The 11,829-nt window shown below is 42.0% G+C and overlaps 1 protein-coding gene across 7 annotated transcripts in view; it reads left to right on the forward strand.

Moving 5' to 3' along the window:
- The window catches only part of eya4 (EYA transcriptional coactivator and phosphatase 4), a 165,641-nt gene that overhangs the window by 141,395 nt on the left and 12,417 nt on the right, over nucleotides 1-11,829 (forward strand). The window lies entirely within an intron of this gene.

The following is an 11,829-nucleotide window of genomic DNA, read 5'->3' on the forward strand; positions in this document are numbered from 1 at the left end:
CACACCTGTTCTACAACGACTTAGAGGTAGATACACACACCTGTTCTACAACGACTTAGAGGTAGATACACACACCTGTTCTACAACTACTTAGAGGTAGATACACACACCTGTTCTACAACGACTTAGAGGTAGATACACACACCTGTTCTACAACGACTTAGAGGTAGATACACACACCTGTTCTACAACTATTAGAGGTAGATACACACACCTGTTCTACAACGACTTAGAGGTAGATACACACACCTGTTCTACAACGACTTAGAGGTAGATACACACACCTGTTCTACAACGACTTAGAGGTAGATACACACACCTGTTCTACAACGACTTAGAGGTAGATACACACACCTGTTCTACAACGACTTAGAGGTAGATACACACACCTGTTCTACAACGACTTAGAGGTAGATACACACACCTGTTCTACAACGACTTAGAGGTAGATACACACACCTGTTCTACAACGACTTAGAGGTAGATACACACACCTGTTCTACAACGACTTAGAGGTAGATACACACACCTGTTCTACAACGACTTAGAGGTAGATACACACACCTGTTCTACAACTATTAGAGGTAGATACACACACCTGTTCTACAACGACTTAGAGGTAGATACACACACCTGTTCTACAACGACTTAGAGGTAGATACACACACCTGTTCTACAACGACTTAGAGGTAGATACACACACCTGTTCTACAACGACTTAGAGGTAGATACACACACCTGTTCTACAACGACTTAGAGGTAGATACACACACCTGTTCTACAACGACTTAGAGGTAGATACACACACCTGTTCTACAACGACTTAGAGGTAGATACACACACCTGTTCTACAACGACTTAGAGGTAGATACACACACCTGTTCTACAACGACTTAGAGGTAGATACACACACCTGTTCTACAACGACTTAGAGGTAGATACACACACCTGTTCTACAACGACTTAGAGGTAGATACACACACCTGTTCTACAACGACTTAGAGGTAGATACACACACCTGTTCTACAACGACTTAGAGGTAGATACACACACCTGTTCTACAACTATTAGAGGTAGATACACACACCTGTTCTACAACTATTAGAGGTAGATACACACACCTGTTCTACAACTATTAGAGGTAGATACACACACCTGTTCTACAACGACTTAGAGGTAGATACACACACCTGTTCTACAACGACTTAGAGGTAGATACACACACCTGTTCTACAACGACTTAGAGGTAGATACACACACCTGTTCTACAACGACTTAGAGGTAGATACACACACCTGTTCTACAACGACTTAGAGGTAGATACACACACCTGTTCTACAACGACTTAGAGGTAGATACACACACCTGTTCTACAACGACTTAGAGGTAGATACACACACCTGTTCTACAACGACTTAGAGGTAGATACACACACCTGTTCTACAACTACTTAGAGGTAGATACACACACCTGTTCTACAACTATTAGAGGTAGATACACACACCTGTTCTACAACTATTAGAGGTAGATACACACACCTGTTCTACAACTATTAGAGGTAGATACACACACCTGTTCTACAACTATTAGAGGTAGATACACACACCTGTTCTACAACTACTTAGAGGTAGAGACACACACCTGTTCTACAACTACTTAGAGGTAGATACACACACCTGTTCTACAACGACTTAGAGGTAGATACACACACCTGTTCTACAACGACTTAGAGGTAGATACACACACCTGTTCTACAACGACTTAGAGGTAGATACACACACCTGTTCTACAACGACTTAGAGGTAGATACACACACCTGTTCTACAACGACTTAGAGGTAGATACACACACCTGTTCTACAACGACTTAGAGGTAGATACACACACCTGTTCTACAACGACTTAGAGGTAGATACACACACCTGTTCTACAACGACTTAGAGGTAGATACACACACCTGTTCTACAACGACTTAGAGGTAGATACACACACCTGTTCTACAACTATTAGAGGTAGAGACACACACCTGTTCTACAACTATTAGAGGTAGATACACACACCTGTTCTACAACGACTTAGAGGTAGATACACACACCTGTTCTACAACGACTTAGAGGTAGATACACACACCTGTTCTACAACTACTTAGAGGTAGATACACACACCTGTTCTACAACTATTAGAGGTAGAGACACACACCTGTTCTACAACTATTAGAGGTAGATACACACACCTGTTCTACAACTATTAGAGGTAGATACACACACCTGTTCTACAACTATTAGAGGTAGATACACACACCTGTTCTACAACGACTTAGAGGTAGATACACACACCTGTTCTACAACTATTAGAGGTAGATACACACACCTGTTCTACAACTACTAGAGGTAGATACACACACCTGTTCTACAACTATTAGAGGTAGATACACACACCTGTTCTACAACTATTAGAGGTAGAGACACACACCTGTTCTACAACTATTAGAGGTAGATACACACACCTGTTCTACAACTATTAGAGGTAGATACACACACCTGTTCTACAACTATTAGAGCTAGGTACACACACCTGTTCTACAACTATTAGAGGTAGATACACACACCTGTTCTACAACGACTTAGAGGTAGATACACACACCTGTTCTACAACGACTTAGAGGTAGAGACACACACCTGTTCTACAACGACTTAGAGGTAGATACACACACCTGTTCTACAACGACTTAGAGGTAGATACACACACCTGTTCTACAACGACTTAGAGGTAGGTACACACACCTGTTCTACAACGACTTAGAGGTAGATACACACACCTGTTCTACAACGACTTAGAGGTAGGTACACACACCTGTTCTACAACGACTTAGAGGTAGATACACACACCTGTTCTACAACTATTAGAGGTAGATACACACACCTGTTCTACAACTATTAGAGGTAGATACACACACCTGTTCTACAACGACTTAGAGGTAGATACACACACCTGTTCTACAACTATTAGAGGTAGATACACACACCTGTTCTACAACTATTAGAGGTAGAGACACACACCTGTTCTACAACGACTTAGAGGTAGATACACACACCTGTTCTACAACGACTTAGAGGTAGATACACACACCTGTTCTACAACGACTTAGAGGTAGAGACACACACCTGTTCTACAACTATTAGAGGTAGAGACACACACCTGTTCTACAACTATTAGAGGTAGAGACACACACCTGTTCTACAACTATTAGAGGTAGAGACACACACCTGTTCTACAACGACTTAGAGGTAGATACACACACCTGTTCTACAACGACTTAGAGGTAGATACACACACCTGTTCTACAACGACTTAGAGGTAGATACACACACCTGTTCTACAACGACTTAGAGGTAGGTACACACACCTGTTCTACAATGACTTAGAGGTAGAGACACACACCTGTTCTACAACTATTAGAGGTAGAGACACACACCTGTTCTACAACGACTTAGAGGTAGGTACACACACCTGTTCTACAACGACTTAGAGGTAGATACACACACCTGTTCTACAACTATTAGAGGTAGATACACACACCTGTTCTACAACTATTAGAGGTAGATACACACACCTGTTCTACAACGACTTAGAGGTAGATACACACACCTGTTCTACAACTATTAGAGGTAGATACACACACCTGTTCTACAACTATTAGAGGTAGAGACACACACCTGTTCTACAACGACTTAGAGGTAGATACACACACCTGTTCTACAACGACTTAGAGGTAGATACACACACCTGTTCTACAACGACTTAGAGGTAGAGACACACACCTGTTCTACAACTATTAGAGGTAGAGACACACACCTGTTCTACAACTATTAGAGGTAGAGACACACACCTGTTCTACAACTATTAGAGGTAGAGACACACACCTGTTCTACAACGACTTAGAGGTAGATACACACACCTGTTCTACAACGACTTAGAGGTAGATACACACACCTGTTCTACAACGACTTAGAGGTAGGTACACACACCTGTTCTACAATGACTTAGAGGTAGAGACACACACCTGTTCTACAACTATTAGAGGTAGAGACACACACCTGTTCTACAACGACTTAGAGGTAGATACACACACCTGTTCTACAACGACTTAGAGGTAGATACACACACCTGTTCTACAACGACTTAGAGGTAGATACACACACCTGTTCTACAACGACTTAGAGGTAGATACACACACCTGTTCTACAACGACTTAGAGGTAGATACACACACCTGTTCTACAACGACTTAGAGGTAGATACACACACCTGTTCTACAACGACTTAGAGGTAGAGACACACACCTGTTCTACAACGACTTAGAGGTAGATACACACACCTGTTCTACAACGACTTAGAGGTAGGTACACACACCTGTTCTACAACGACTTAGAGGTAGATACACACACCTGTTCTACAACTATTAGAGGTAGATACACACACCTGTTCTACAACGACTTAGAGGTAGATACACACACCTGTTCTACAACGACTTAGAGGTAGATACACACACCTGTTCTACAACTATTAGAGGTAGATACACACACCTGTTCTACAACTATTAGAGGTAGATACACACACCTGTTCTACAACGACTTAGAGGTAGATACACACACCTGTTCTACAACGACTTAGAGGTAGGTACACACACCTGTTCTACAACTATTAGAGGTAGATACACACACCTGTTCTACAACTATTAGAGGTAGATACACACACCTGTTCTACAACTATTAGAGGTAGATACACACACCTGTTCTACAACTATTAGAGGTAGATACACACACCTGTTCTACAACGACTTAGAGGTAGATACACACACCTGTTCTACAACTATTAGAGGTAGATACACACACCTGTTCTACAACTATTAGAGGTAGATACACACACCTGTTCTACAACTATTAGAGGTAGATACACACACCTGTTCTACAATGACTTAGAGGTAGATACACACACCTGTTCTACAACTATTAGAGGTAGATACACACACCTGTTCTACAACTATTAGAGGTAGATACACACACCTGTTCTACAACTATTAGAGGTAGATACACACACCTGTTCTACAACTATTAGAGGTAGATACACACACCTGTTCTACAACTATTAGAGGTAGATACACACACCTGTTCTACAACGACTTAGAGGTAGATACACACACCTGTTCTACAACGACTTAGAGGTAGATACACACACCTGTTCTACAACTATTAGAGGTAGATACACACACCTGTTCTACAACTATTAGAGGTAGATACACACACCTGTTCTACAACTATTAGAGGTAGATACACACACCTGTTCTACAACTATTAGAGGTAGATACACACACCTGTTCTACAACGACTTAGAGGTAGATACACACACCTGTTCTACAACGACTTAGAGGTAGATACACACACCTGTTCTACAACGACTTAGAGGTAGATACACACACCTGTTCTACAACTATTAGAGGTAGATACACACACCTGTTCTACAACTATTAGAGGTAGATACACACACCTGTTCTACAACGACTTAGAGGTAGATACACACACCTGTTCTACAACGACTTAGAGGTAGATACACACACCTGTTCTACAACTATTAGAGGTAGAGACACACACCTGTTCTACAACTATTAGAGGTAGATACACACACCTGTTCTACAACTATTAGAGGTAGAGACACACACCTGTTCTACAACGACTTAGAGGTAGATACACACACCTGTTCTACAACTATTAGAGGTAGAGACACACACCTGTTCTACAACGACTTAGAGGTAGATACACACACCTGTTCTACAACTATTAGAGGTAGAGACACACACCTGTTCTACAACGACTTAGAGGTAGATACACACACCTGTTCTACAACGACTTAGAGGTAGATACACACACCTGTTCTACAACGACTTAGAGGTAGATACACACACCTGTTCTACAACGACTTAGAGGTAGATACACACACCTGTTCTACAACGACTTAGAGGTAGGTACACACACCTGTTCTACAACGACTTAGAGGTAGGTACACACACCTGTTCTACAACGACTTAGAGGTAGATACACACACCTGTTCTACAACGACTTAGAGGTAGATACACACACCTGTTCTACAACGACTTAGAGGTAGATACACACACCTGTTCTACAACGACTTAGAGGTAGATACACACACCTGTTCTACAACGACTTAGAGGTAGATACACACACCTGTTCTACAACGACTTAGAGGTAGATACACACACCTGTTCTACAACGACTTAGAGGTAGAGACACACACCTGTTCTACAACGACTTAGAGGTAGATACACACACCTGTTCCTCAACGACTTAGAGGTAGATACACACACCTGTTCTACAACTATTAGAGGTAGATACACACACCTGTTCTACAACTATTAGAGGTAGAGACACACACCTGTTCTACAACTATTAGAGGTAGAGACACACACCTGTTCTACAACTATTAGAGGTAGATACACACACCTGTTCTACAACGACTTAGAGGTAGGTACACACACCTGTTCTACAACGACTTAGAGGTAGGTACACACACCTGTTCTACAACGACTTAGAGGTAGATACACACACCTGTTCTACAACGACTTAGAGGTAGATACACACACCTGTTCTACAACGACTTAGAGGTAGGTACACACACCTGTTCTACAACGACTTAGAGGTAGAGACAAACACCTGTTCTACAACTATTAGAGGTAGATACACACACCTGTTCTACAACGATTTAGAGGTAGATACACACACCTGTTCTACAACGACTTAGAGGTAGATACACACACCTGTTCTACAACTATTAGAGGTAGATACACACACCTGTTCTACAACTATTAGAGGTAGAGACACACACCTGTTCTACAACGACTTAGAGGTAGGTACACACACCTGTTCTACAACGACTTAGAGGTAGAGACACACACCTGTTCTACAACGACTTAGAGGTAGATACACACACCTGTTCTACAACGATTTAGAGGTAGATACACACACCTGTTCTACAACGACTTAGAGGTAGAGACACACACCTGTTCTACAACGACTTAGAGGTAGATACACACACCTGTTCTACAACGACTTAGAGGTAGATACACACACCTGTTCTACAACGACTTAGAGGTAGGTACACACACCTGTTCTACAACTATTAGAGGTAGATACACACACCTGTTCTACAACGACTTAGAGGTAGGTACACACACCTGTTCTACAACTATTAGAGGTAGATACACACACCTGTTCTACAACGACTTAGAGGTAGATACACACACCTGTTCTACAACTATTAGAGGTAGAGACACACACCTGTTCTACAACGACTTAGAGGTAGATACACACACCTGTTCTACAACTATTAGAGGTAGATACACACACCTGTTCTACAACGACTTAGAGGTAGATACACACACCTGTTCTACAACTATTAGAGGTAGATACACACACCTGTTCTACAACGACTTAGAGGTAGATACACACACCTGTTCTACAACTATTAGAGGTAGATACACACACCTGTTCTACAACTATTAGAGGTAGATACACACACCTGTTCTACAATGACTTAGAGGTAGATACACACACCTGTTTTACAACTATTAGAGGTAGATACACACACCTGTTCTACAACTATTAGAGGTAGATACACACACCTGTTCTACAATGACTTAGAGGTAGATACACACACCTGTTCTACAACGACTTAGAGGTAGATACACACACCTGTTCTACAACGACTTAGAGGTAGATACACACACCTGTTCTACAACGACTTAGAGGTAGATACACACACCTGTTCTACAACTATTAGAGGTAGATACACACACCTGTTCTACAACGACTTAGAGGTAGATACACACACCTGTTCTACAACGACTTAGAGGTAGATACACACACCTGTTCTACAACGACTTAGAGGTAGATACACACACCTGTTCTACAACTATTAGAGGTAGGTACACACACCTGTTCTACAACGACTTAGAGGTAGATACACACACCTGTTCTACAACGACTTAGAGGTAGATACACACACCTGTTCTACAACGACTTAGAGGTAGATACACACACCTGTTCTACAACGACTTAGAGGTAGATACACACACCTGTTCTACAACGACTTAGAGGTAGATACACACACCTGTTCTACAACTATTAGAGGTAGAGACACACACCTGTTCTACAACGACTTAGAGGTAGATACACACACCTGTTCTACAACGACTTAGAGGTAGATACACACACCTGTTCTACAACGACTTAGAGGTAGATACACACACCTGTTCTACAACGACTTAGAGGTAGGTACACACACCTGTTCTACAACGACTTAGAGGTAGATACACACACCTGTTCTACAACGACTTAGAGGTAGATACACACACCTGTTCTACAACGACTTAGAGGTAGATACACACACCTGTTCTACAACGACTTAGAGGTAGATACACACACCTGTTCTACAACGACTTAGAGGTAGATACACACACCTGTTCTACAACTATTAGAGGTAGATACACACACCTGTTCTACAACGACTTAGAGGTAGATACACACACCTGTTCTACAACGACTTAGAGGTAGATACACACACCTGTTCTACAACGACTTAGAGGTAGATACACACACCTGTTCTACAACGACTTAGAGGTAGATACACACACCTGTTCTACAACGACTTAGAGGTAGATACACACACCTGTTCTACAACTATTAGAGGTAGGTACACACACCTGTTCTACAACGACTTAGAGGTAGATACACACACCTGTTCTACAACGACTTAGAGGTAGATACACACACCTGTTCTACAACGACTTAGAGGTAGATACACACACCTGTTCTACAACGACTTAGAGGTAGATACACACACCTGTTCTACAACGACTTAGAGGTAGATACACACACCTGTTCTACAACTATTAGAGGTAGATACACACACCTGTTCTACAACTATTAGAGGTAGATACACACACCTGTTCTACAACGACTTAGAGGTAGATACACACACCTGTTCTACAACGACTTAGAGGTAGATACACACACCTGTTCTACAACGACTTAGAGGTAGAGACACACACCTGTTCTACAACGACTTAGAGGTAGATACACACACCTGTTCTACAACGACTTAGAGGTAGATACACACACCTGTTCTACAACTATTAGAGGTAGATACACACACCTGTTCTACAACTATTAGAGGTAGAGACACACACCTGTTCTACAACGACTTAGAGGTAGATACACACACCTGTTCTACAACGACTTAGAGGTAGATACACACACCTGTTCTACAACGACTTAGAGGTAGATACACACACCTGTTCTACAACGACTTAGAGGTAGAGACACACACCTGTTCTACAACGACTTAGAGGTAGATACACACACCTGTTCTACAACTATTAGAAGTAGATACACACACCTGTTCTACAACTATTAGAGGTAGAGACACACACCTGTTCTACAACTATTAGAGGTAGATACACACACCTGTTCTACAACTATTAGAGGTAGAGACACACACCTGTTCTACAACGACTTAGAGGTAGATACACACACCTGTTCTACAACGACTTAGAGGTAGATACACACACCTGTTCTACAACGACTTAGAGGTAGATACACACACCTGTTCTACAACGACTTAGAGGTAGATACACACACCTGTTCTACAACGACTTAGAGGTAGATACACACACCTGTTCTACAACGACTTAGAGGTAGATACACACACCTGTTCTACAACGACTTAGAGGTAGATACACACACCTGTTCTACAACTATTAGAGGTAGATACACACACCTGTTCTACAACTATTAGAGGTAGAGACACACACCTGTTCTACAACGACTTAGAGGTAGAGACACACACCTGTTCTACAACGACTTAGAGGTAGATACACACACCTGTTCTACAACGACTTAGAGGTAGATACACACACCTGTTCTACAACTATTAGAGGTAGGTACACACACCTGTTCTACAACGACTTAGAGGTAGATACACACACCTGTTCTACAACTATTAGAGGTAGATACACACACCTGTTCTACAACGACTTAGAGGTAGATACACACACCTGTTCTACAATGACTTAGAGGTAGATACACACACCTGTTCTACAACGACTTAGAGGTAGATACACACACCTGTTCTACAACGACTTAGAGGTAGGTACACACACCTGTTCTACAACGACTTAGAGGTAGATACACACACCTGTTCTACAACGACTTAGAGGTAGATACACACACCTGTTCTACAACTATTAGAGGTAGATACACACACCTGTTCTACAACGACTTAGAGGTAGAGACACACACCTGTTCTACAACTATTAGAGGTAGATACACACACCTGTTCTACAACGACTTAGAGGTAGAGACACACACCTGTTCTACAACTATTAGAGGTAGATACACACACCTGTTCTACAACGACTTAGAGGTAGAGACACACACCTGTTCTACAACGACTTAGAGGTAGAGACACACACCTGTTCTACAACTATTAGAGGTAGATACACACACCTGTTCTACAACGACTTAGAGGTAGATACACACACCTGTTCTACAACTATTAGAGCTAGGTACACACACCTGTTCTACAACTATTAGAGGTAGAGACACACACCTGTTCTACAACGACTTAGAGGTAGATACACACACCTGTTCTACAACGACTTAGAGGTAGATACACACACCTGTTCTACAACGACTTAGAGGTAGATACACACACCTGTTCTACAACGACTTAGAGGTAGAGACACACACCTGTTCTACAACTATTAGAGTTAGGTACACACACCTGTTCTACAACTATTAGAGGTAGAGACACACACCTGTTCTACAACGACTTAGAGGTAGAGACACACACCTGTTCTACAACGACTTAGAGGTAGATACACACACCTGTTCTACAACTACTTACAGGTAGATACACACACCTGTTCTACAACGACTTACAGGTAGATACACACACCTGTTCTACAACGACTTTGAGGTAGATACACACACCTGTTCTACAACGACTTACAGGTAGATACACACACCTGTTCTACAACGACTTACAGGTAGATACACACACCTGTTCTACAACGACTTAGAGGTAGATACACACACCTGTTCTACAACGACTTAGAGGTAGATACACACACCTGTTCTACAACTATTAGAGGTAGATACACACACCTGTTCTACAACTATTAGAGGTAGATACACACACCTGTTCTACAACTATTAGAGGTAGAGACACACACCTGTTCTACAACTATTAGAGGTAGAGACACACACCTGTTCTACAACGACTTAGAGGTAGATACACACACCTGTTCTACAACGACTTAGAGGTAGGTACACACACCTGTTCTACAACTATTAGAGGTAGATACACACACCTGTTCTACAACTACTTAGAGGTAGGTACACACACCTGTTCTACAACGACTTAGACGTAGGTGAGCTCAGGAACACGTACACACACTCTCTCTGTATAGATACAGATACTGATCCGGGATCAGATCCCCACTGTCGGTGTAATCTAATTCATTGTGATTTTAAAAAGGTCAGACTGATCCTAGATCAGCACTCCGTCCTCCTCTGAGAGGCTTCAATACGAGTGTAGCTCCTTCATGTGTAGACACTGCCCCCTAGTGACACAAACTAAAGACTTAAACTTGTCTGTGTCTGTGTCTGTGTGTTTCTGTCTGTGTGTGTGTGTGTGTGTGTGTGTGTGTGTGTGTGTGTGTGTGTGTGTGTGTGTGTGTGTGTGTGTGTGTGTGT

The sequence above is a fragment of the Salvelinus fontinalis genome, chromosome 27, assembly GCF_029448725.1.
Source record: "Salvelinus fontinalis isolate EN_2023a chromosome 27, ASM2944872v1, whole genome shotgun sequence".
In the NCBI taxonomy this organism is placed as follows: domain Eukaryota; kingdom Metazoa; phylum Chordata; class Actinopteri; order Salmoniformes; family Salmonidae; genus Salvelinus; species Salvelinus fontinalis.